Source organism: Dermacentor variabilis, unplaced genomic scaffold (genome assembly GCF_050947875.1).
Source record: "Dermacentor variabilis isolate Ectoservices unplaced genomic scaffold, ASM5094787v1 scaffold_13, whole genome shotgun sequence".
NCBI lineage: Eukaryota > Metazoa > Arthropoda > Arachnida > Ixodida > Ixodidae > Dermacentor > Dermacentor variabilis.
Genome location: NW_027460291.1, coordinates 4,157,618 through 4,181,384, shown reverse-complemented (window position 1 = coordinate 4,181,384; position 23,767 = coordinate 4,157,618). Strand labels below are relative to the sequence as shown.

The 23,767-nt window shown below is 49.0% G+C and overlaps 1 protein-coding gene across 4 annotated transcripts in view; it reads left to right on the top strand.

Annotated features, from left to right (window-relative positions):
* Positions 1-23,767, top strand: part of LOC142566742 (uncharacterized) — a 653,003-nt gene that overhangs the window by 300,015 nt on the left and 329,221 nt on the right. For all 4 annotated transcript variants that reach the window (XM_075677617.1, XM_075677616.1, XM_075677613.1 and 1 more), the window contains one exon: positions 8,288-8,354. The gene's annotated coding sequence lies outside the window, so the exon portion shown is untranslated. The remainder of the gene's footprint in view (positions 1-8,287; positions 8,355-23,767) is intronic.

Genomic DNA, 23,767 nt, shown 5'->3' with positions numbered 1-23,767 from the left:
ATGTTTCGGACGCCTGTTTCGAGCTTGTTCTTGAAACATACGCTATTCTGTGTGTTGTGTGGGTGATTCCGATGAGTGCACTGTTCGCTTCAGTTTTCTGAGTGCATACGGCTTCTTCATTACGAGGGGGATTGTTATTTTGAGAATTTTGAGATGCATGTTTGCTTCTAGAAATATAAATCAGTTGGAAGTCAGCGCTTGTCGTCGTCGTGTTTTTTTGTCACTCGTCTATGTATGCGCTGTAAGTCACGATTGATACTTTTATTCAAGCAGACCCTCTAGCGACGACCACAGCAGCCGGATACTGCAACCATTAGGTCACGATCGCACGCATGCATCTCTCGCTCCAAAGCCAGCCAGCTCTTTGCAATACTCGGCGCATGCACCCCGTGCCACTTTGCCTGCTTTCTTTCCCTGTGTCAGCTCGCGCTTTGAGGCGCCCTGTTCTAATGTATTATCTGTGGGACCGGCCCACTTTGCCTAATAATTTCCTCGTAGCAGCTTACGCTACGCAGAACCTGTGCGACGTTGCACAGACTTGTTGATTGCCCATGTTCATCAAGTTTTAACATTTCTTCGCCGAAGTACAAATCGTCCTTTTAACGTACGCCACATGAGGTAGCCGTATATACGTATTATCGCACAGCACGTAGTGGCTGATGACATCACAATTCGTGTTTATTTCGATTACGCATTTTCGCTAGCCACGTAGGACCCAACAAGCGTCATGTGGTCGCCACGCGTCGAAGGGCCCGCGTAGAACTGACGTCATACGATCGTCGTGCTTGCCGTCCTGCTGCTGTCGTCACCCGCACGTACGCTCGCGAGCCCCACACAAGGCTACTCAATTTACAGGAACACGTTGGTGCCCTGTTGCAGGACTCTAAACAGCGCTGGATAGCCAGGTATCTGCAACAATGCTCCGCATAACATAGATTGCCACTGTGCGTGGCATTTGCGCAACTTTTATTCCGTATTTATTGCTATCAGTTAGAGCGGCTGTCTAGTACTAGTTGTCTATGTCTCAATAGACGTCCGCATGCCAAGTTTCATCCTAGACGCCAGCGCTCGTTTCTCTCCTGGCGGAACGATTTCACCTCACACGGGTGCACCTTTCTGCCGCTTCCTTCAAGGTCGCGCCCATGCGAAGTTCGCGCGAAGCGTCTCTTCTTCGCTACGGCGCCTCTTCAGATGACTGGAAATTATTATTGTGTTGTTGACTGTCACAACAGGAATGTAAACACGAAAGGGTTGATGCCACCCGTGAAAGTCTGCCGATTCAGAAGAAAATAGTACAAAAAAGCAGACAACAGACATGGATTACTACGGTGTGCCGAACAAAGTAAACAACTGGCAAACGAAGCGCTATAGATCATTGATCACTCGTGAGTGTATGGCACTTTTTACATGTAATCCACATTAATTTCATGATTACAGGGTATATAATCCTTTTATCTGAGAATTCCTGCCAAACGAACCCCCAGCCTATTCTTATTCTTGTGATTATTTCAGTCCCATGATCCGGATCCGCGGTCACTACCTGCCCTAAGTAGGTGTATTCCCTTACCACTTTCAGTGCCTCGCTACCCATCGTAAACTACTCTTCTCTTCCGAGACTCTTAAACATTACTTTTGTTTTCTGCAGATTAATTTTTAGACCCACCCTTCTGCTTCGCCTCTCCAAGTCAGTGAACCTGCATTGAAATTGGTCCCCTGAGTTACTAAGCAAGGCAATATCATCAGCGAATCGCAAGTTACTGAGGTATTCTCCGTTAACTATTATCACCACCTCTTCCCAATCGAGTTCTCCGAATACCTCTTGTGAACACGCTGTGAATAGCATTGGAGAGATCGTATCTTCCTGCCTGACACCTTTCTTTATGGAGGACTACGGTCGCTGTCGAGCCGCTATCGGTATTTTTCAGTATTTTTACATACGGCTCGTCTACACCCTGATTCCGTGATGCCTCCATGACTGCTGAGGTTTCGACTGAATTAAACACTTTCTCGTAATCAATGAAAGCTATATATAAGGGTTGGTTATATTCCGCGCATTTCTCTATCACCTGATTGCTAGTGAGAATATGGTCTGTTCTTGAGTAGCCATTACGGTGGATACCCTCACACTGTGGCTTGATCGGGAACGAACAGGCAGACGCTGAAGCGAAACATGCTTTAGATAATGCTTGTGAAGTACGCATTCCGTTCTCATGTAGACACAAACGCCCTACTTCGTCGCGTAAACCGCGAGTATACGTTAGAACACTGGACCCAACCAGATCGACGACACAAGCGATTACACAAATGGGACCAAGAAATGAAATTTCATATGCCTCACAAGCTCAAAAAAAGCCACACGAGCATGGTGCACCGGATTCGCCTAGGTGTCGCATTCAGCAGCCGTTATAGACATTTGATAGGTGCCAGTGATACTAGCCCAAACTGTGAATGCTGTGAGGTGCCAGAAACACTTAAACATGTTTTTTGTGTGTGTGCCGCCTACGTGCAAGAACGACAGCAACTTGTCTCTTCCAGTGCAAAGATCCATGAGAGACCGCTATCGGACACGTTTCTTTTAGGTCCTTGGCCTAATGCGAACAGCGCAGCCCTGGTAACAAGAGACGCTATAGCTTTCTCCAAGCCACTGGGCTGGACCCACGGCTTTAGAGAGGCCACAACTCTGTGAATTTGTATATACGCATCTCTTCCTTATACCATCATCATTCATCAGCCCTTTCTCTCACCGTCCCTCTTCCCCAGTGTAGACTAGCAGGCGAGAGCAAGTTAAAGCTCAGGCCGATCTCTCTGCCTTTCTGTAAATAAATTTCTCTCTCTCTCTTTACGGAATCCTGCCTGGTCCTTTGGTTGACAGAAGTCTAAGGTATTCCTGAATATATTTGCGATTACCTTAGTAAATACTTTGTAGGCTACGGACAGTAAGCTGATCGGTCTATAATATTTCAAGTCTTTGGCGTCCCCTATTTTATGCATGGATTATGGTAGCGTTCTTCCAAGATTCCGGTACGCTCGAGGTCATGAGGCATTGCGTATACAGGGTGGCCAGTTGCTAGAACAATCTGCCCACCATCCCTCAACAAATCTGCTGTTACCTCATCCTCCCCAGCTGCCTTCCCCGTTTGCACAGCTCCCAAGGCTTTCTTTACTTCTTCCAGCGTTACTTGTGGGATATCAAATTCTTCTCGACTATTCTCTCTTCCATTATCATCGTGGGTGCCATTGGTATTGTATAAATTTCTATAGGACTCCTTAGTCACTTGAACTATCTCATACATATTAGTAATGATATTGCCGGCTTTGTCTCTTAACGCACACATCTGATTCTTGCCTATACTTAGTTTGTTCTTCACTTCCTTTGGGCTTCCTCCATTCCTGAGAGCATGTTCAATTATATCGATATTATACTTCCTGATGTCAGCTTTATTACGCTTGTTGATTAACTTGGAAAGTTCTGCCAGTTCTATTCTAGCTGTAGGGTTAGAGGCTTTCATGCATTGGCGATCCTTAATAAGACCTTTCGTCTCCTGCGACAACTTACTGGTATCCTGGATAACGAAGTTACCACCGACTTCTATTGCACACTATTTATCATACCCATAAGATTGTCGTTCATTGCTTCAGCACTACGGACCGGTCCTGTTCCTCAGTTAAAGCCGAATACCGGAATTCCTCTATTTCCACTCTTACTGCTAACTCACTGATCGGCTTCGTATGTACCAGTTCCTTCCGTTCCCTGATCAAGTATAGGCTAATTCGAGTTCTTACCCTCCTATGGTCACTACAGCGCACCTTGCCGAGCACGTCCACATCTTGTATGGTGCCAGGGTTAGCGCAGGGTATGAGGTTATTTCATTTCTAGTCTTGCCCTTTGGGCTCCTCCACGTCCACTTTCGGCAATCCCGCTTGTGGAAGAACGTATTCATTATCCGCATATTATTCTGTTCTGCGAACTCTACTATTAACTCTCCCCTGCTATTCCTAGAGCCTATGCCACATTCCCCCCACTGACTTGTCTCCAGCCTGCTTCTTGCCTACCCTGGCATTGAAGTCGCTCATATGTATGGTGTATTTTCTTTTGACTTTACCCATCGTTGATTCCTCATCTTCATAGAAGCTTTCGACGTCCTGGTCATGATGACTGGATGTAGGGGCGTAGGCATGTACGACCTTCAATTTGTACCTCTTATTAAGTTTCACCAAAAGAACTGCCACCCGCTCGTTAATGCTATAGAAGTGCTGTATGTTACCACCTATATTCTTATTAATCAGGAATCCGAGTCCTATTTCTCGTTGCTCCGCTAAGCTCCGGTAGCACAGGACGTGCCCGCTTTCTAGCACTGTATATGCTTCTTTTTTCCTCCTAGCCTCACTGAGCCCTATTACATCCCATTTAATGCCCGTTAATTCCTTCAATGGCACTGCTAGACTCGCCTCACTCGATAACCTTCCAGCGTTAAACGTTGCCAGGTTCAGATTCCAATGGCGGCCTGTCCGAATCCAGGGATTCTTAGCACCCCCTGCTGCGTCACAGGTCTGACCGCCGCCGTGGTCAGTTGCTTCGCAGCTGCTGGGGACTGAGGGCCGGGGTTTGATTGTTGTATTCATATAGAAGGTTGTGGCCAAGTACTGCACCAGGGTGGCCAATCCTGCTCTGGTGAGGGAGTGCATTACCGGTTCTGGTCACCAAGATGAGGCCGCACTCCAGTCCTGTTGATGCAATTTTATCATCACGTGAATTTTTTTAAGCCGGTGGAAAATTGTGCGGCACCGTGATTCGAGCCACGGTCCTCTTGCATGCGAGGTGGATGCTCTACCTCTGTGCTACCGCTGCGCGCTTCCGTCTCTGGACTACTGTTATAAAAGTGCCAAGCTATTTACGCTGCTGCCGCTATTCTATATTGTAAGAGACGCACTAGTTAAAGTTGTGTGCGCATGTCGTATTTGTGCTATGCGGCGATATATTTTGTTTATTTCCGCACAGTGTAGTTAGAAGTCCGTTGCCGCCAGGAGAGACAACACAAATTTGTACAAAACGTTTTGTGGAAAACTAAAAATTACTTGAGCTAACACGCATTGTATATGCAGACGTTCTCCCTTCGCTGGCACATACGATGTCGTTTTCGATTACCTTCCCCGCGCTACTTACATGGCTAAGCATACGCTGCCCTTTCACCGCATTGCATTGCCCTCACCGCATTGCACCCACGAAATTAATCGTCAAACGCACCGATCTTCTTAAAGGGACACTAAAGAGAAAAATGATTTATTCTGCATCAGGAAATTACCTATCCACAACACCAAAAACACCACTCTTACCACGATAAGGCTCTTGGTGAGCCAGAAAAAGCGCAAGAACGAAAGACGGGTGGCGACGCCTCCTTAAAGTTCCCGCACCTAGTGGCTGTGACGTCATAGATTTCGATGGTGTCTCCTACGGCCTACTTAAATCATATAGCGGTACAGACTGGCTACATTCTGTTCTAAAGGAACTGAATATTAAGCATGGCAAGTTTCGGGAACTTTTACTCAGCCAACGCGGCCCAAATGCGGAAGCATACTTTGGAATCCCTGATGTCATACTCACATACCGGCGTTGGTATTTTGGCGCAAAATTCAAACACTGATACCTGCACCTTCATTTTTCTCATCTAATAACCCAACTATTACTTTGAAAGGACTGCCTGCAGGGTTCTCAAATAATGATTTATTAGTCTAAACTGATTTATTGTTTCGCTTTAGTGTCCCTTTAAAGACAAATGCAAGCGTGCACATCGTCCTTCGAATAAGACGTCCACACACGCACACGTAGGCACACACCGCGCGCGGTACGAAATGCGCCCGAACGCGTGCAGTGCAAGAGACAATCAGGGCGGTGTGAAGGAGAGAGAAATGTGCACCCGCTAGTGAAATTTTGCCCCGCGTGGGGCGCTCGGCCGTTCTTGTCTCGTGCAGCTCTGTGCGTGCCGTGCACAGGATTGTTCTAGGCGGAAATTTTTGATCCTGTCTCCTGTGCACTGATATACAGGCTACGCGCGTGGTGTTTATTTTTTCTGCGAGAACTGCTCTGTGGCATTAATTTAGTCACCTGTGTATCAATTTCATTTTCTTTAATTTTGAACACCTGTTTGGTGAATTTTTACCGCGAAGCTGTTAAAGGCTACTTTCCCCACTATTAACACAAGCTCTTGGGCCCAGTTGGTGCCCTCCCCCCATGATGAAATTCAAAAAAAAAAAAGGGAGGGGGGGGTAACAGCGAAACACAAAGGACGCGCACAGAAGGAAAAGGCGTTAGACACGGACGGGCGCTGGAATTTCAACTGTACTTGAAATTTATATTCCCGCACATAACTTCCGACGCATGCGCACCTTCGAGTATTCCCAAGACATGTGCATAGATAACACCTCGAAGATACATTACCGTGTGAAAACAGCCGACGCATGCGCAACTTATACTCCTCCCAAAACCCGTGCATCAATGTCAGTTTTTTATTATTCATCATCTTTTACCTATCCGATAGGTAAGCACGTTCCTCGTTTGTTAAAGACAAAGACGTATCACTGACAGAAATTTATTTCTCATTTCTAATTTGAAAAGCTTCTAAGATTCCACGTTCCTATCTGGTCTTAGCATTCTTTAAAACTGTCACACGACCGAACAATGGCGCACTTTTTTTGCACTCCTTGCAGCCGCGGTAATGAACTGCCAAATTGCTTCCCTAGTCCACACATAAGGATAGGTTATGTTCTTGCAAGCGCTTATTAACACATCTACATGTCTGTCCTATATAGACTTGACCACAAGCCAACGGAATGCGGTAAACAAAAACAGTGTTGCACTCGATGAAGGGTGTTGCATATTTAACTTTACAGGACCCTCTCTTCGTCCCCTCGTTTCCAATCCTCGCGCACAGGCTAGCCAGTTTGCCAGGTGTGGAACACACAACGCTTACACCTTGCCTTCCCGTCACGTTCTTAATGCTGTGTGAAATTTTATGAATGTATGGTATTACTTCTAGTTGCTTTGATCGCTCTGATGGCGGCGACTTCTAGCCTCCTAGACCCTTCACTTTCCGCAAACCGGCAACAGCTCCAATGACCAAGAGAGGGAAACCTGCTGCAAGCAACCTCTCAACATGCTGCTTCAGGCTGTAGGCCATGCGGCGGCAGCAACTCTTCTGCACTGCGTCCAGAAGGCATCTGACCGCTACACCCCTCTGTACCAGTTCATTAGAATCATACGGCATTAGCGCTTTTTTAGCCAGGCACGTGCAAAAAAAGTGCACCATTGTTCGGTCGTGTTACCGTTTTAGGGAAGGGTAAGGCCAGATACGAACGCGATATCTTAGAAGCGTTTCACATTGGAAATGAGAAATAAAATTGTGTCAGTCATACGTCTTTTTATTTAACAAACGAGGAAGGTGCTTACCTATCGGGTAGGTAGAACATGATTATTAATAAAAAACTGACATTGATGCACGGGTATTGGGAGGAGTAGAAGTTGCACATGCATCGGAGGTTATGTGCCGGCAATGCAAATTCCAATACAGTACAGTTGAATGTCCAGCCCCCGTCCGTGTCTAACGCCTTTTACTTGTGTGCGCGTCCTTTGTGTTTCGCTGGTACCCCTCCCGCCTTTTTTCCCCCAGTTGTGTCCACGTGTAGAAAAAATCCCGAAGATAGTGCAATGCCCGGCCGATCAGCGGCGGAGGTGAAGCAGGCATTAAGCACTGTCCATACGTGAGCCGATCCCGAAGGTAGTGCAGTACCGGGCCGACTGGCGGCGGAGGTGCAGTTCACCATCAACGGGCCCACATGCACAGCTTCGCTGGTCATCCTTCTTCACAGACTGGAAGGGCACTGAGTTTTTCTTTTGCCTGTGCGTTTGCTGATAACGACTAAGGGACAACAGGTTCCAAGATTTCCTACACTTCTATTTCAAGACAACATTCATTTAGGCTAGATGGTGCATGCTTGATTTAGGAAGGAACAGCGCCAACTAAGACGATCACGAGAGGGAGAACGACACAGGACCAGCGCCACAGGATGGCGACAGAGGATGGCGCTTGTCCTGTGTCGTTCGCCCTCTCGTGATTGTCTTAGCTGGCGCTGTTCCTTCCTAAATCAAATACACTTCTATCTTTTCGTCAAATAATAAGCAGCAAACCTGTTGAGCAGCCTTTAAAGCAATTGCGTTAAGGTTCAACACTTCGACTGTTGGAGCACATACACATACACACCGCTCAACGACTTCTACTCTTTGATTTTGCAGGCTAAAGGGAGAGGACTAAGAGCCAGGCACGGGTCAGTACACAAGAGTGCACAAACATCGTCGTCAGGTGAGTGATCTGCTCTTGAGCACAAAGTAAAAGTAAGAACTCTTCTAAACCCAATGTACGGAGTGACGAAACCACACCCATAACGCAAGGCATTTCTCTAAGAATTGTTTAGTTATTTTGCATGCTGGTGGCCTTTTCTACATGCCCCACCACGCCAGTTAGTTCTTTAACAAATGGGTGTACACTGCCTGATGACGTTCAGTGAACTGAGATGGCAGTAAACTTACCAGGCGCGTACAACGGGCACGTGCAGCCTTTGTTTCAAGCGTACTCCAAACCCTCAGAATATGCGTATTTCGGTGGTGCGCTTCACGCGGCACTCGGGACATTACGATTACTCAAATGATATTGCGCAACAAAAACGACACGGGCGTGAGAGCAAGACACACCAAGCGCGCCAGTCCTCTCATGTCCGTGTCGTTTTTTTGTTGCGCAATATCGCTTGAGTAATAAATTACCAACTTGCCCGGAATGCTGCTAACATTACGATGACGTGAGCAGGAGAGTCTTTTTTTTCATGCGACAGAGCCTTTGGATTTACGGAATAGCACAAAAACTCCCTTAAAAAGCCTGTAGTTCACCTGGTGGTCGAAAGCAACGTAGACCGTATACTTCTGAAAAAGGCGGTAAATGCCTCGTTCATGCTCAAGCAAAAAAATCAGACCTCACGAATGAGACGTGGCCTAGGACATCGTTGCGTTGTAAATTTAAATACGAAGTCTTAGGCAGAAAAAAATTACAGAAGCTTAGGAAAGCCTTTGATAGCCGTCTCACCTAATTAATCATTGGCGTTATTATTAGGTTCGAAGAATTAGGAACAGAACGAAAATTAAAAAAATGCAAGGAGCAGGCTGGCAACAGCAACCGGAAGGGGCACAACGCCAGCGTGCTCTTGAGCAAAAAGTGGGATAAAAAATGATGTGTCAAAGGGAAATTATAGGGAAGTAACTGTGACACTTTCATTAAGTGAAGCGCCAATAGTGATGGCACACAAGAAGGAATACAGACACTTCTAGAATACTTCTTGTGTGTCGTCACTATTGGCGCTTCACCTAATGAAAGCTACGCACCAACTAGCCCCACAACGTGTTTTACTAAGTGTGACACCTCCCAAAGCTACGGTGAAGAATACGCCGTAGCAGGGAAGCAAAATTACGTAGCGGCTGGCCTAAGCCAATGAAAAAAAATGTTGGTCCGATGTCTCGCCACTGACGGAAAAGTCACCATAAGTACAGAAAAACTAAAAATATAAAGACTAGAGGCTTTCACGCTCGGAAAAAACTTTTATGTAGCATGTATTGATATGGATCGGGAATTTTTTCGGGAAAGCTGGATCGGGATTGGGATCGGGATCGGGATAGGAGGATCTACAATTTTCGCATTAACATTTTTGCTCTGATTATTATATTCAATGAAGTATATCAAGTAATGATAAGTAATTATGTAATTACGTGACATACAAAAAGGATTTGTCCAACTTGCGAAGGCAAACATTACCTTGCTTCTGTCCATTTACTTGACGCATATATTATTTTTTAATTTTCGCAACAAGTTACGTGTGACACATGGTATATTACCAAGCAGTAAGCATTAAACATTTAGGTGATCTCTAAGACAACTTAACTCAGTGGCGCAAGAAAAGAAGTCAATGTAAGCGAATGGCGGGATAATGCAGACTATTTGTATTCGCTGCAAAGGTGACCCTTGCGCATGCTTGCTGTAAGAAAATGGCTCTAAATGTCGTCTTAGTTTCGCTTGCACTTTGCAAGTTAATGCCACAAATTAGGTCGTGGCATATCAATACTTCCTCGAGTAATTTTGTACACTTCCTTCATGGAACTAGAGTACGGCGGCGTTTCTTTTTTCCTTCTTTGCACTGTGTTTTCATTATTAACACATTATGCGATTTTTCGCTCTTTAGTCTCGTACGTTAGAGTACTTCCTCATTGGCGAGCGTTCGGGCACCAGCCATTCTTGATCGCGATTTGCGCAATGAATTGACTCGACGATGCGTACGGAACAATACAAGCAAGTTGCGAATCTGTGCTCTCCGGTTATTTTGGGCAGATAGGGGTAATTATTTCGTCAGAGAAATTGGCCGGCGTGAGTATGCATCGGTATCAGGGACAGTTAGGCAACGAGTCACGATTAAAAAAAATATGGGGTTTTACGTGCCAAAATCACTTTCTGATTATGAGGCACGCCGTAGTGGAGGACTCCGGAAATTTCGACCACCTGGTGTTCTTTAACGTGCACCTAAATCTAAGCACACGGGCGTTTTCGCATTTCGCCCCTATCGAAATGCGGCCGCCGTGGCCGGGATTCGATCCCGCGACCTCGTGCTCAGCAGCCCAACACTATAGCCACTGAGCAACCACGGCGGGTGAGTCACGATAACATATTATTTCATATTGTCGCAGCACTGCGTGACTGAGGCAGAGAAAGAAGTAGGGTGTGCGCGCGTGATCTAGGGGTACTCTGCACGGCTGGGCCTGGCCTGTAGCTTCCCTCTCGGACCTCGTTTCACCCAGTAAATAAACATCATTCGTAACATCTTTGGTGGAGGTGCGGGGTAAATCTTGGACCATCCTGGACGACCCAGCTCTAGCAACTGTCCGACGGAGTAGACGCTTGGCCGGTTTACGACCACAAGCAGCGGACCTGGCCGATTCCGGAGAAGGCCATGACGACCCCACCTACGGCGGACAAGACAGCAATCACGCAGGTCAGACTGGCTTCTGGACACCGCTGCGAGAGCCACCCACCTTTTCGGGGAAGGCGAACGAAGACGTCGACGACTGGCTTAAACACTACAACAGAGTGAGTCGCCACAACCACTGGAGCACTACGAAGCAGCTCGATAACGTGTTTTTCTTTTTTCTCGCTGGAACCGCGCTCCTCTGGTTTGAAAACCACAAGAGCGTTCTGACAAGCTGGGATAATTTTGCAGAAGAATTCACCAAGTGCTTCGGGGACCCGATCTCTAAGAAAAAAAAGGCTGAGCAGACGCTTTCCCGACGAGCTCAATTACCTGTCGAAACGTGTACAACGTCCATAAAGGCTGTACTGAAATTATGCGGAACCGTCAGCGCTACCATGACAGACGAAGACAATGTAGGACATCTGCTTAAACGAATCGCTGAAGATGTTTATAATTTTCTTATAACGAAGGAAGATCTTAGTACTCCATCTGATCTGAAGAAATACTGCCGGGCGTTTGACGCGCTGAAAATGAGAAGGATTGGGCCAAAGTTTGGACGCTTGGACAATTTTACTTCTATTGCAAGTGTGTCCGTCCCAACCCACGACGACATCTCCTCTGTGATTCGGCAAGTGGTTAAAGAAGAGCTTCAACGCCTTAAAGTTGCTGACGACGCTCATGTGTACCATCAGTGTGCATTTGATCATCGCTCTCGTGTGCCACCGGCCACCTGGGCACCTGAGAGTTACCAAGAACCTCACAGGACCTATGCTGATCGTACGGAGAGCAGCAACTTGCCACCGCAACCGACAAGTCTGGGACGCCGATAAGATGCACCACAACGATTTATTCCGCGGGCTCTTCCCTCCTACAACCAGCCTGAGAGTACGTTTCCACCCATAACACCCATGTCACCGGTGTCACCCGCGACAAGCCGCGACTCCCGCATTTGCTACAGCTGCGGCTTGCCTGGACACATTGCTAGGTATTGCCACCGCCGCCAGCAGCGTGCTCCACGGTTTAATTCCTACACACCCCGCGTGCCCGCTGACGAGCCCTGGCCGTATCCCAGTTCCTTCCAGTGGCTGCAGCAGGGACGCGCGAAATGCAGTGACTTCCCCGTTTCCGATTGCAGCCTCACACCACCACCGACACGACAACGACGCTCTCCATCGCCTCATCGTCGTTCGTTATCACCGCCACCGCTGGGAAACTAGCTGGTGCGACCGACGGGGGTGAGGCCGCAATATGTTCATCTTCGTATCCTTGTGTAAAATTGTTTAAAAACAAAGTGTGCGTTTTAGTTGACAATGTGAGTGTTTTTGCTTTAGTTGACACCGGGGTGGCAGTTTCTGTTATGAGCCTGTCCTTCAAAAATCGTCTTGGACAAAAAGTTGTTTTCTTGGGATCGGAACGCTACCTTTCGTGGAGTTGGCGGGGAAATGTTACGCCCTCTTGGGGTCTGTTCTGTTTCAGTTGGGATAGGGGACCAGACATTTCGAAGTGAATTTACTGTGCTTGAACGTACAACGCATGACATTATTTTAGGAACTGATTTCTTGCGTGAGTGGGGGGCAACTTTCGATTGTGGAAGTGAAGCGATTTCTCTTCGCCGCGACGCACTAACTTCAATGACAGCTAGCACCAGTGATGCCGCGGACGTTCTCTCCGTGTTACAAGATGCGACTTTGCCCCCTCAGACTGCAATGTTTGTACCTGTGAATACTTCTCGCCCTCGCACAGGTTCTTGTTATGGTTTAGCCGAGCCCGACTATAACAATGCGCTCAAGAAAAATGCGATAGTCCCTCGCTCCCTCGTTGTCACCACTGATGGTTGTACTCGTTTGTGGACAGTGAACGTTTCAACCCAATCCATAACATTGGCCCTAGGACTTAAACTGGCAAGTTTTGATGAACATGCCATTGTCAGCGTCGGAACGGTCTAAATGTGAACTGCCGAAAAGAAATCCAACCCCAATTCTAACCATGATAATTCTGCTGACTTTAAGCGCATGATTAACAAGTCGCTGTCTTCGAGTGAACAGTGTCAGCTGGAAGCTGTGCTCGCTCACTACGCCACAGTGTTTGATTTTCCTCAAGGCCAACGAGCGTCCCATACACCACCGGCGTCTCGTATGCAACACCGCATCCATACAGGGCAAGCAACGCCAATTCGCCAGAAGCCCTACTGCGTTTCACCTTCGGAGAGAAAAGTCATCGCCGAGCAGGTCGAAGAAATGTTACAGAAAGGAGTGATCCAGGAATCATGTAGCCCTTGGGCTGCTCCTGTGATCCTAGTGAAGAAAAAAGACAACTCATGGAGATTCTGTGTGGACTATCGCCGCCTAAACACCGTCTCAAAGAAAGACGTGTACCCCCTACAACGAATAGATGACGCCGTCGACTGCCTCCACTCCGCGTCGTATTTCTCTTCTGTTGATTTACGGTCAGGATATTGACAAATTCCCATGCACCCCTCAGACAAGGAGAAGACAGCCTTCGTGACACCTGACGGTCTTTTTGAGTTCAGCGATATGCCCTTTGGTTTATGCAACGCTGCAGCAACATTCGAGCGATTTGTAGATACCGTATTCCGCGGACTCAAATGGGAAATTTGCATGTGCTATTTAGACGACGTCATTATCTACGGCTGGACATTTCACGAGCACAATCAGCGCTTATCTACGGTCGGACATTTCACGAGCACAATCAGCGCCTGTCGATCGTACTTGAGTGTATCCCGCAAGCTGGCCTTATTTTAAACTCGAAGAAATGTCATTTCGGTGAGCGTCAAGCCCTCGTATTAGGCTTTCTGGTCGACAAAGACGGCATACGACCAGACCCTGAAAAGATAACAGTGGTTCGCGACTTCCAACAGCCACAAACGGTGAAAGATCTGCGAAGCTTTTTGAGCCTTTGCTCATATTTCCGGCGCTTTATCAAGAATTTCGCACAGCTTGCCTCTCCCCTCACGTCTCTCCTACACAAAGACACCGCATACTTGTGGATTGCTGACTGCGAGTCGGCGTTTCAACAGCTGAAATTTTTGATGACTTCTGGGCCAGTACTGCGGCATTTTGATCCGGAGGCGTCAACTGAGCTGCACACTGACGCCAGCGGTGCGGGTGTTGGCGCTGTGCTTGTCCAACTCTGCGATGGCCGTGAGCATGTAATTGCCTACGCTCGTCGGACACTTACAAAAGTGGAGACAAACTACACCGTTCCTGAACTCGAGTGCCTAGCAGTCGTATTCGCCATTCAGAAGTTCCGCCTGTATCTACATGGCCGCGCATTCACGATAATGACTTACCATCATTCACTCTGTTGGCTGGTTGGGCTGCGTGATCCGTCTGGTCGGTTGGCCCGCTGGGCTTTGCGCCTTCAAGAGTACAGCTTTTCCGTTAACTACAAGAGCGGGCGCTGTCACACGGATGCTGATTGCCTATCCCGTCTCCCTTCGCCTCACACTAAAGCTGAGGATGATGACTTCGATGACTACCTAGTTTCCATCTCTTCCGACTTTCCAGACCTGCGTACCTTCGAGAGCGAGCAACGTTGCGACCCTACCTTGAAATCCCTACGGGCAGCTGCACGTGAGCCAGCAGGAACATCACCGTTTACTTTTCGTAATAGTTTGCTGTACAAAAAAAAAATTACTCGGCGGATGGTCCCCCATTGCTTCTAGTTGCGCCCGAAAATCTGCGCCCTACTGTCCTTCGTTCCATGCATGATGATATCACGTCCGGGCACCTTGGCTTTGCACGCACACTACACCGACTTAGACAGGGATTTTTCTGGCCCAAGCTCTGGAACACAACGAAACAGTATGTCTCCAGCTTTACTGTTTGCCAGCGCCACAAGCAAACGACGACGGCCCCAGCAGGCTATTTACAACCAGCTAGGCCGCCGACGTTACCCTTTGAAAAATTCGGCATCGACTTGCTTGGCCCGCTCCCAAAGACGTCAGCTGGCTACCGCTGGATTACAATATGCGTAGATTATCTTACTCGCCACACGGAAACGGTGGCACTTCCATCTGCCACTGCAGCAGATTTCTCTTCATTTTTGTTGCATTACGTCATACTCCGTCACGGCGCTCCCCTGGTTGTCATCAGTGACCGTGGACGGCAGTTCACCGCCGACGTCGTTGAAGAACTTTTAAGGCTTTGTGGTTCTGCATATCGGCATTCCACTCCTTACCACCCGCAAACCAATGGCCTCACGGAGCGGACGAATCGAACCCTTACCAACTTGTTATCAATGTATGTCGCTGCTGACCACAAGAATTGGGACGCCGTCTTACCTTTTGTAACGTACGCGCACAATAGTGCCAACACGAAGTTACTGGATATGCGCCCTTTTTGCTGTACGCACGCGCTCCCCAGAGCTTTCTGGACACTATTCTACGTTTATCGTGCCAAGAAAATCCTTCCATTGCCCAAACTGTGTCGTGCTGAGGAAGCACGTCGACTGGCGCATCTTAGGACGTTGTCCTCACAAGGCAGCAGCAAGATTCGCTATGATGCGCGGCATATCCCCGTCAGCTTTACTCGCGGTGATTATGTTTGGTTGTGGACACCTTTTCGCAAAAAGGGATTGTACCGCAAGTTTCTCGCTACCTACACCTGACCATTCGATATACTTAGCCGCTTGAGTGATGTGAACTTTGTCGTCGCCAAAGTGACGGCAAGTAATCGGCGTTCACGTGCGACGCAAGTTGTTTACGTGACCAGACTCATGCAGTCCCTACACAGGTCCCTTTAATTCGCTCAGCGAGCTTCGTCTTCCCCCGGGGAAAATGTCGCAGCACTGCGCGACTGAGGCAGAGAAAGAAGAAGTAGAGTGTGCGCGCGCGATCTCGGGGTACTCTGCGCCGGCTGGGCCTGGCCTGTAGCTTCCCTCTCGGACCTCGTTTCACCCTCTAAATAAACATCATTCGTAACAATATAAAGCGATCACTTGAGCTTCATTTAAAGTAGAGCAGTGCCGTGTAGTGCCCGACGTGCAGAGAAACCGGGCGGTGAATACTGTTTTTTTCACGTACGCTAAGAAATGAAAAGATTCGCATCCCATATTCAATGTTTCTTTCTTTTTACGCGCGCTGTTGAGTACTATGAGTTGAAGTATGAGAGAGTTTTTTTTATCAACCCGCCGTGTCAAACACACAAACACGCACACACGCACGCGCACACACACACACACAGGCTCTACCAATTAACCTAACCTCTCGCACTTTGTCATCTCTGGACTCTACCGTAATTTACATTACCTTGATTTACAAGTTTACGAAGCGATTGCCTTTTTCCAACTTTTTCACTAACAGTGCATTTATTAGGTCGCGGCATACGCGCATTTGCATTGTAAATGCTGTAATTCCTGGATGGCTTAGTTTCTGTAGTTTGGTGCTTAGTTTGCGATAATCATTGAGGTCGGATGTCTCTCATTCAAGCGCATGAGTATCAGTATAGTTCCCGTGCCAAACTCACGTCGCTGAGAAACTAGATTTTGTTCAGCGCCGGACAACACGCCCCTTCTACTCCTGCCGTTTCGGTCGTCGCAAGCTCATGCTAGCTTACGAGTATTGCCTCAAAGCCCTGAAGTGGCACACCCTGCAATACCAGCGCAACATTGCATTAGTCTATTCTGCAGGCTGCTTGACGGCTCTTTGGAGAGCACTAATCTTTCTTCTTCAGTCCGTCTGAACAAGCGGTCCGCACAGCCTGCGCGCGACACCGCAACTCCTTGCTTATATCTGGCATACAGAGCTTTCTCTCCCCCCCCTCGCCCAGCCATTCGGGCTCCCCTTCCTTGCGACCGCTGCGGTGTTATGCACCCGTCAACTGCGTGCGTGTCTGCAGTGCTCTGCTCGGCAATTGAGCAAGTGTGTGTGTGTGTGTGTGTGTGTGTGTGTGTGTGTGCGTGTGTGTGTGTACGTACGTACGTAAAAGGTACAACCACCAAAGGCTGTTTTCTACACCCTGCGAATTCTTGCTCTGGATGGGTGACTTTCATACGCTCTAGCGTACAGACAGCCGCCTTTTTTAGTCTTGCGAGCTGTCTAGAGCACCATGTTACCACGAAGACTATTATTATTATTATTATTATTATTATTATTATTATTATTATTATTAGAATAATCATCGCGACCACATTAATTGTGTTGAAGCCAGCATGACACGTAATTCAAAATATTTATCGAGCTTCTTGCGCTCTCACTCTTCTGAAGAGAGCGCCAATCATGTATGCCTTCTTGATGAAAATGTTGATGGTGTCTCGAACACTGCTGATGGCTTTGCAGAAGATTTATGTTCTGTATATGGTGGAAAAGATGCTTCAAGTACCCTTCCTTCTCAGTCTGGCACAGTGTGTACGCTATCAGTCAATGAAGACCTTGTTTTCAAGTGTATGAAACGCCTCAAACCTTCCCGTTCTTGTAGTGCTAACGGTATTCCTTCTGCAGTGCTTAAGACGTATGAAAGCATACTTGTTCCCTGTTCTCCAAGCATCTTCAATAGTTCCCTAAATACTGGTACGTTTTCTAGTACTCGGAAGGTAGCATGGGCATTGCCCATGCACAGATCGGCTGCTAGACATGCAGTATTTGAATCGCACCGCTGGTACGAGTTGTTGTGGTCGCACCGCTGGTGCGATCGGTTGGGAACTCGGCGCTGACGCCCGTGGTTGTACCTGGGTCGCAAGCCCCAAAGGTAGCGTTGGCCTGGCGGGCTGGGGTACAACTGGAAGCATCCGAAGGTCCCGGCAAAGCATGAGTCGACTGGTAACAACAAAACAACTAGTTTATTTTAACATCGCAAAGAGTTGGCGGTCAGGTTGACCGAAGTAGAGAGACGGGAGAGCACTTTACTCAACAGAAGAAATCGGAGCCCTCCTTTTGGCGTCCGGGGGCAGCTGTTTTTATACTCTCGCAGTTGAGGGCAAGAAGGAACCCCTCAATAGACGAGCACGTGATTGTACAATGGGCTAAGGTGACGCACACTGTCGTAGCGCCGCCGGTCGGGCACAAAGACTGGGAGGAGAAGGTAACTTCGGCTCTCGTAGCGCCTCTGGTCGGGCACAATGACTGGAAGGAGAAGGTAACCTCGGCTCTCGTAGCGCCTCTGGTCAGGCACAATGACTGGAAGGAGAAGGTGACTCCCTGCTCTCGTAGCGCCTCTGGTCGGGCACAATGACTGAGAGGAGAAGGTGACCCCCTGCTGTCGCATCGCCGCCGGTCGGGCACAATGGCACATACACACACACACTGAAGACACGTGGCATCGGAACATGCCTGGAAACGCCTGGAAACGCCTGGCGGGGAGCGTAGCGGCGACGCCGAACGGGCCAAAATGTCTGCCGCTTTGTTGCAATCGCGCCGGCTAAACCGCGCGTCGTAGGCGAAACGTAACAGACCGCCCCGCCGGGGGAAGGAGATCCCGATGGACAGGGGACTGCATCCGCTGTCCGGAGGGATGTCGCTCGATGATGCTCATAACCGAAGTCGGGCGTCCCTCGACGTTTCTTGAGCGCAGCGCACAGAGAAGGCCTCGTTCTCTCGTTCAGGTTCGCACAGGACACTGCAAAGTGACTTCGGGAGAGTTCACATTTTTGTTCTCGTTCCCGGCAAGCGTTAGAACTACGCTGAAACTCAACCGCTCAGTCAGCAAGCACGGCACAACCCTCACTAAGCCCCGCCAGGCTCTTTCCCCTTCTATACCACTGCCTAGTTCCTTACAGTAGTCTAGCAGCACTTAGAACGCGTCCACAAATTGGAAAATCGCACTAGAAAGCATGTCATCACTTTGAAACACTAAACAAAAGCAATATGTTAAAAAAAATCCTGCCTCAGGAAGAAAAACATCAGTAACAAACAATTTTGAGGCTGATTCCTACGTTAGGGGCTTCGACTTAAGCCATCGGCGTTACCGTTGAGACTCCCCTTTTTGTAACGCACCTCAAAGGAATATTGTTGCAAAGCGAGGCTCCAGCGCAGGAGGCGGCCATTTTTGGGAGAGATGGTCTGCAGCCATTGGAGAGGGCAGTGATCCGTCTCAATGATAAACCTCGAGCCGGCCAGATAGCATGACAATTTCTGAACGGCCCACACGAGACATGCACACTCTTTCTCGGTGGCGCTATACGCCTGCTCACGACTGGTCAGCTTACGACTAGCATACAGGACGGGGTGTTCTACTTCTCCATTTTCCCGTTGGCACAGTACAACGCCCATGCCTCGCTCACTAGCATCGCACTGAACAACGAACCCTTTTGTATAGTCTGGCGATCGTAGCACAGGCTGGCTTGTTAGGGCACTCTTTAGGGCGCTAAAAGCTCTTTCCTTTGTCTCGTCCCAGACGACTGTTTGAGGCTCTGTTTTTCTTAGAGCATCCGTCAGGGGAGCCGCGATATCAGAGTACCTGGGAATGTACCTCTGATAGTAGCCGGCGACACCTAAGAACGACCGAATATCGGTCTTCGTGCGCGGTTGCGGAAAGTCTCGCACAGCGGCCACTTTTATTTCAGAGGGGCGGCGACGACCCTGACCAATCACGTGACCGAGGTAGACAACCTCGGCCTGTGCTAACTGGCACTTAGGAGCCTTGACTGTCAAGCCCGCTTCGCGCAGGCGGGTTAGCACTGCCCGCAAGTGTGCCATATGCTCAGACCAGGATGCGGAGAATATCGCTACGTCGTCTAGATACGGTAAAGCGAATTCTTGCTGTCCCCGCAACACTTTATCCATGAGGCTTGAAAAACAGTATGGCGCGTTCTTCAAACCAAAACTCAACACTTTAGGACGGAATGTTCCCATTGGTGAAATGAACGCCGCATACCTACTAGCCTCTTCTGTAAGTGGAACCTGCCAATAACCCCTGACAAGATCTAGGGTGGAAATAAACTGAGCGCTACTAACTTTCTCAAGGCGCTCCTCGATGTTAGGGATCGGATAAATTTGATCCTTAGTGATGGAATTAAGCCTGCGGTAGTCGACGCAAGGACGAGGTTCCTTGCCCGGTACCTCAACTAAAATCAAAGGGGAGGTATAATCACTCTCACCTGCTTCAATAACACCGAGCTGTAGCATTTTCTTTACCTCAGCCTCCATAATATCGTTCTGGCGGGGTGACACCCGATACGCCTTGGATCGTACTGGCTCTGGGGAGGTAAGTTCTATGTCAAGAGTAAGGACAGAAGTCCTACCAGGCCTCTCAGAGAACAGACCTTGAAACTCTTGTAGTAGCTGGTGTAGTTCGGTTTTCTGCTCAGGCGACAGCGGTGCTTTACTGATAAGGTCACTAATGACTTGACCGGTGTCTTCCCTGTTCGTCACTGAGCCTAGTCCCGGAAGCTCGACCGGAAGCTCTTCAGGAACGTTTACCATCATGCACACCACTGCTTCCCTTTGTCTATAAGGTTTGAGCAGATTACAGTGGTAAACTTGCTGTGCTTTCCGCTTTCCTGGCAGACTTACCACGTAGTTAACGTCCGACAGTTTCTGAACAATTCGTGCTGGGCCCTCCCACTGCACGTCTAGTTTGTTGTTTAGCGATGTGCGCAATATCATGACCTCATCGCCCACCTCAAAACGCCGGGCCCTGGCGGTCCGATCATAATAAACCTTGGCCCTCTGCTGGGCCTTTGTCATTGCTTCACCTGACAACTCCTGTGCCCTTCTTAAGCGTTCGAGGAGCTTAAGCACGTACTCCACCACGACTGGGTCGTCGCCCCTGCCTTCCCACGATTCTCGAAGCATGCGAAGCGGAGACCGAAGCGAGCGACCGTACACCAGTTCAGCTGGCGAAAACCCCGTAGCCGCATGCGGCGCGGTCCTTAATGCAAACATCACCCCAGGCAGACACAGCTCCCAGTCAGTTCGATGTTCAAAACACAATGCTCTCAACACGCGCTTCATGACGGAGTGGAGCTTCTCAACGGAATTCGACTGTGGGTGGTACACTGAGCTGTGTAGCAGCTTTACCCCACACCTTTCGAGAAAAGTTGTCGTCAAAGCGCTAGTAAACACTGTGCCCTGATCTGATTGGATTTCCGCAGGAAAACCAACTCGCGCAAATATGGACAGTAGTGCATTGACTATCTCAACTGAGCTGAGTTCTTTAAGCGGCACTGCTTCAGGGAACTTTGTCGCTGGGCATATCACAGTCAAAATGTGTCTGTACCCCGTGGCTGTTACCGGCAGAGGTCCCACTGTATCAATAACGAGCCGTCTAAAAGGCTCCGTAATGATAGGTACCAATTTCAACGGCGCCCTCGATTTGTCCCCTGGTTTGCCCACCCGCTGACAGGTGTCACATGACCTTACGAAATGGTCTGCGTCCCGAAAACACCCTGGCCAATAGTACTCTTGCAAGAGACGGTCCTTAGTTTTCTTAACTCCTAGGTGTCCGGACCACGAACCCCCGTGTGACAAGCGCAACAGATCCTGACGATAGCATTGAGGCACGATCAGCTGATCGAACTCCACTCCTCTTCGGTCTAGATACTTCCGGTACAGGACTCCACCTCTTTCCACAAAACGCGCATTTTTCCTGGCGATACCTTCCTTGACATTGCAGCGTATGTTTTCTAGGCTACCATCCTTCCTTTGCTCGGCTATCAAAGCCGACCGGCTGACTTTTAGCAACCTATCAAGTCCGTCTGACGTAGGCGCGATGAGCAAATCAGTAGATAGCTCTTCTAACTTTCCCGCATCGGGATTTTCCTCTCCAGTATCTGGCGCCTTCAACGCTACAGACTCAATTTTATTCAGTTCGGGCGTGCTCTGAATATCGGCTTGCTGCGCCTCTGACCCTTTCTCATTGTTCGATAACGTCGGCCCCGCAACTACCGCCTTTGCAGCGAGCTCCCGAACCTTCGACCTGGTTAAGGCCTGAACGCTAGCCTCACCAAACAAAAGCCCCTTCTCGCGCAGGAGGTGATCGGACCTGTTTGAAAATAGGTACGGGTACTGAGGTGGCAGCATAGATGACACTGCGGCCTCCGTCTCAAGCGCTCCGAAAGGTCCTTCAATAAGCACTTTTGCTACCGGCAGACACACGCTATGAGCTTCCACGGCTTGCTTGATCCATGCGCACTCGCCCGTGAACATATGGGGTTCTACATAAGACGGGTGAACTACATCCATTGTAGCTGCGGAATCGCGAAGCACTCGGCACTCTTTCCCGTTCACGAGGAGGTCTCGCATGTAAGGCTCGAGAAGCTTCATGTTCTCGTCAGTGCTGCCTAATGAAAAAAATACAACTTTTGGTGTTGTTTCCGGACACTGCGCCGAAAAGTGACCCGGCTTCTGGCACGTATAACACACGCGCGCTCGCCTCATCTCGAACCGCTTTCTGCGTTTGGCTGCCGCCGTCTCTTTACGTTTGGTCGGACTGCTTTCACTCGCATCCGCACTACGCGTGTCCCCCTTTACTCTCATGGGTGTGAACTTCGGCCTCTCAAACTTCGAGCCAAATTCACCCTTTTGACCGTCCTTAGCTCCGCGAGCCCGACGCGTCACAAACTCCTCGGCTAGCTCAGCGGCTTTAGCCACCGTACAAACGTCTGGCCTATCCAAGACCCAGTATCGCACGTTCTCCGGTAACCGACTATAAAACTGTTCTAGCCCGAAACACTGCAGAACTTTATCGTGGTCACCGAACGCTTTCTCTTCTTTGAGCCACTCCTGCATGTTTGACATAAGCCTGTACGCAAACTCTGTGTATGACTCACTTCTGCCTTTCTCATTTTCCCGAAACTTCCGACGGAACGCCTCCGCAGACAGCCGGTACTTTTTTAGCAGACTCGATTTCACTTTGTCGAAATCCTCTGCCTCCTCTCTATCCAAGCGAGCGACTACGTCGGCCGCCTCGCCGGGTAACAAAGTGAGCAAGCGCTGTGGCCACGTTTCCCGAGAGAACCCCTGCTTCTCGCACGTTCGCTCAAAGTTAACCAGGAACAAACCAATGTCCTCTCCAAGCTTAAACGGCCGCATCAGGTCAGTCATTTTGAACAATACGCGTTCTCCTGCACCGTGTGCCTGACTTCCATTACGAGCGCGTTTCATCTCTACCTCAAGACGCTTCATTTCCAAAGCGTGTTGACGGTCACGCTCTTGTTGCTCTTTCTGTTCTTTTATTTCGCGCTCCTGTCTTTTTGCAGTCTCCCTCTCTTCAATGGTCTCAAGGCATTCCGACAGCTCGTCATCCTCAGCCTCTAACTCAAGAATAGCCTTTAGCAGTTCTGGTTTTCTGAGTTTGTCCGAGACATCCAGACCCAACTCTCTTGCAAGCTCCAGCAATTTCGGTTTGCGCAACGACTTCAAATCCATGGCTGCTCTGAATGCTGCTTTCTCTACTGCCTAATATTGTCTTGCCGCAAACTAACCCGGCAGCAACGACAACCACAATTACCAGCTCTGTTTCTGACACTAACAAAAGCCTGGCAAAGCTCAGAAGAAGAAAGTCCCGCACTCACCAAACCTCGCAGCCAAGAGTCCAGCGCAGTCGTTCCGCTGCAGGCAACCAGTCATCACACAGGGCTCGTTGCACTGCTCCCGGATCGTCGTTGAGCTGCTCAGCATACAGTCAACTGCATCTCTTCGCTGCTGGCCTCCGTTGTCGCGATCTCACCGCTGGCAGACAGTTGTTTGAATCGCACCGCTGGTACGAGTTGTTGTGGTCGCACCGCTGGTGCGATCGGTTGGGAACTCGGCGCT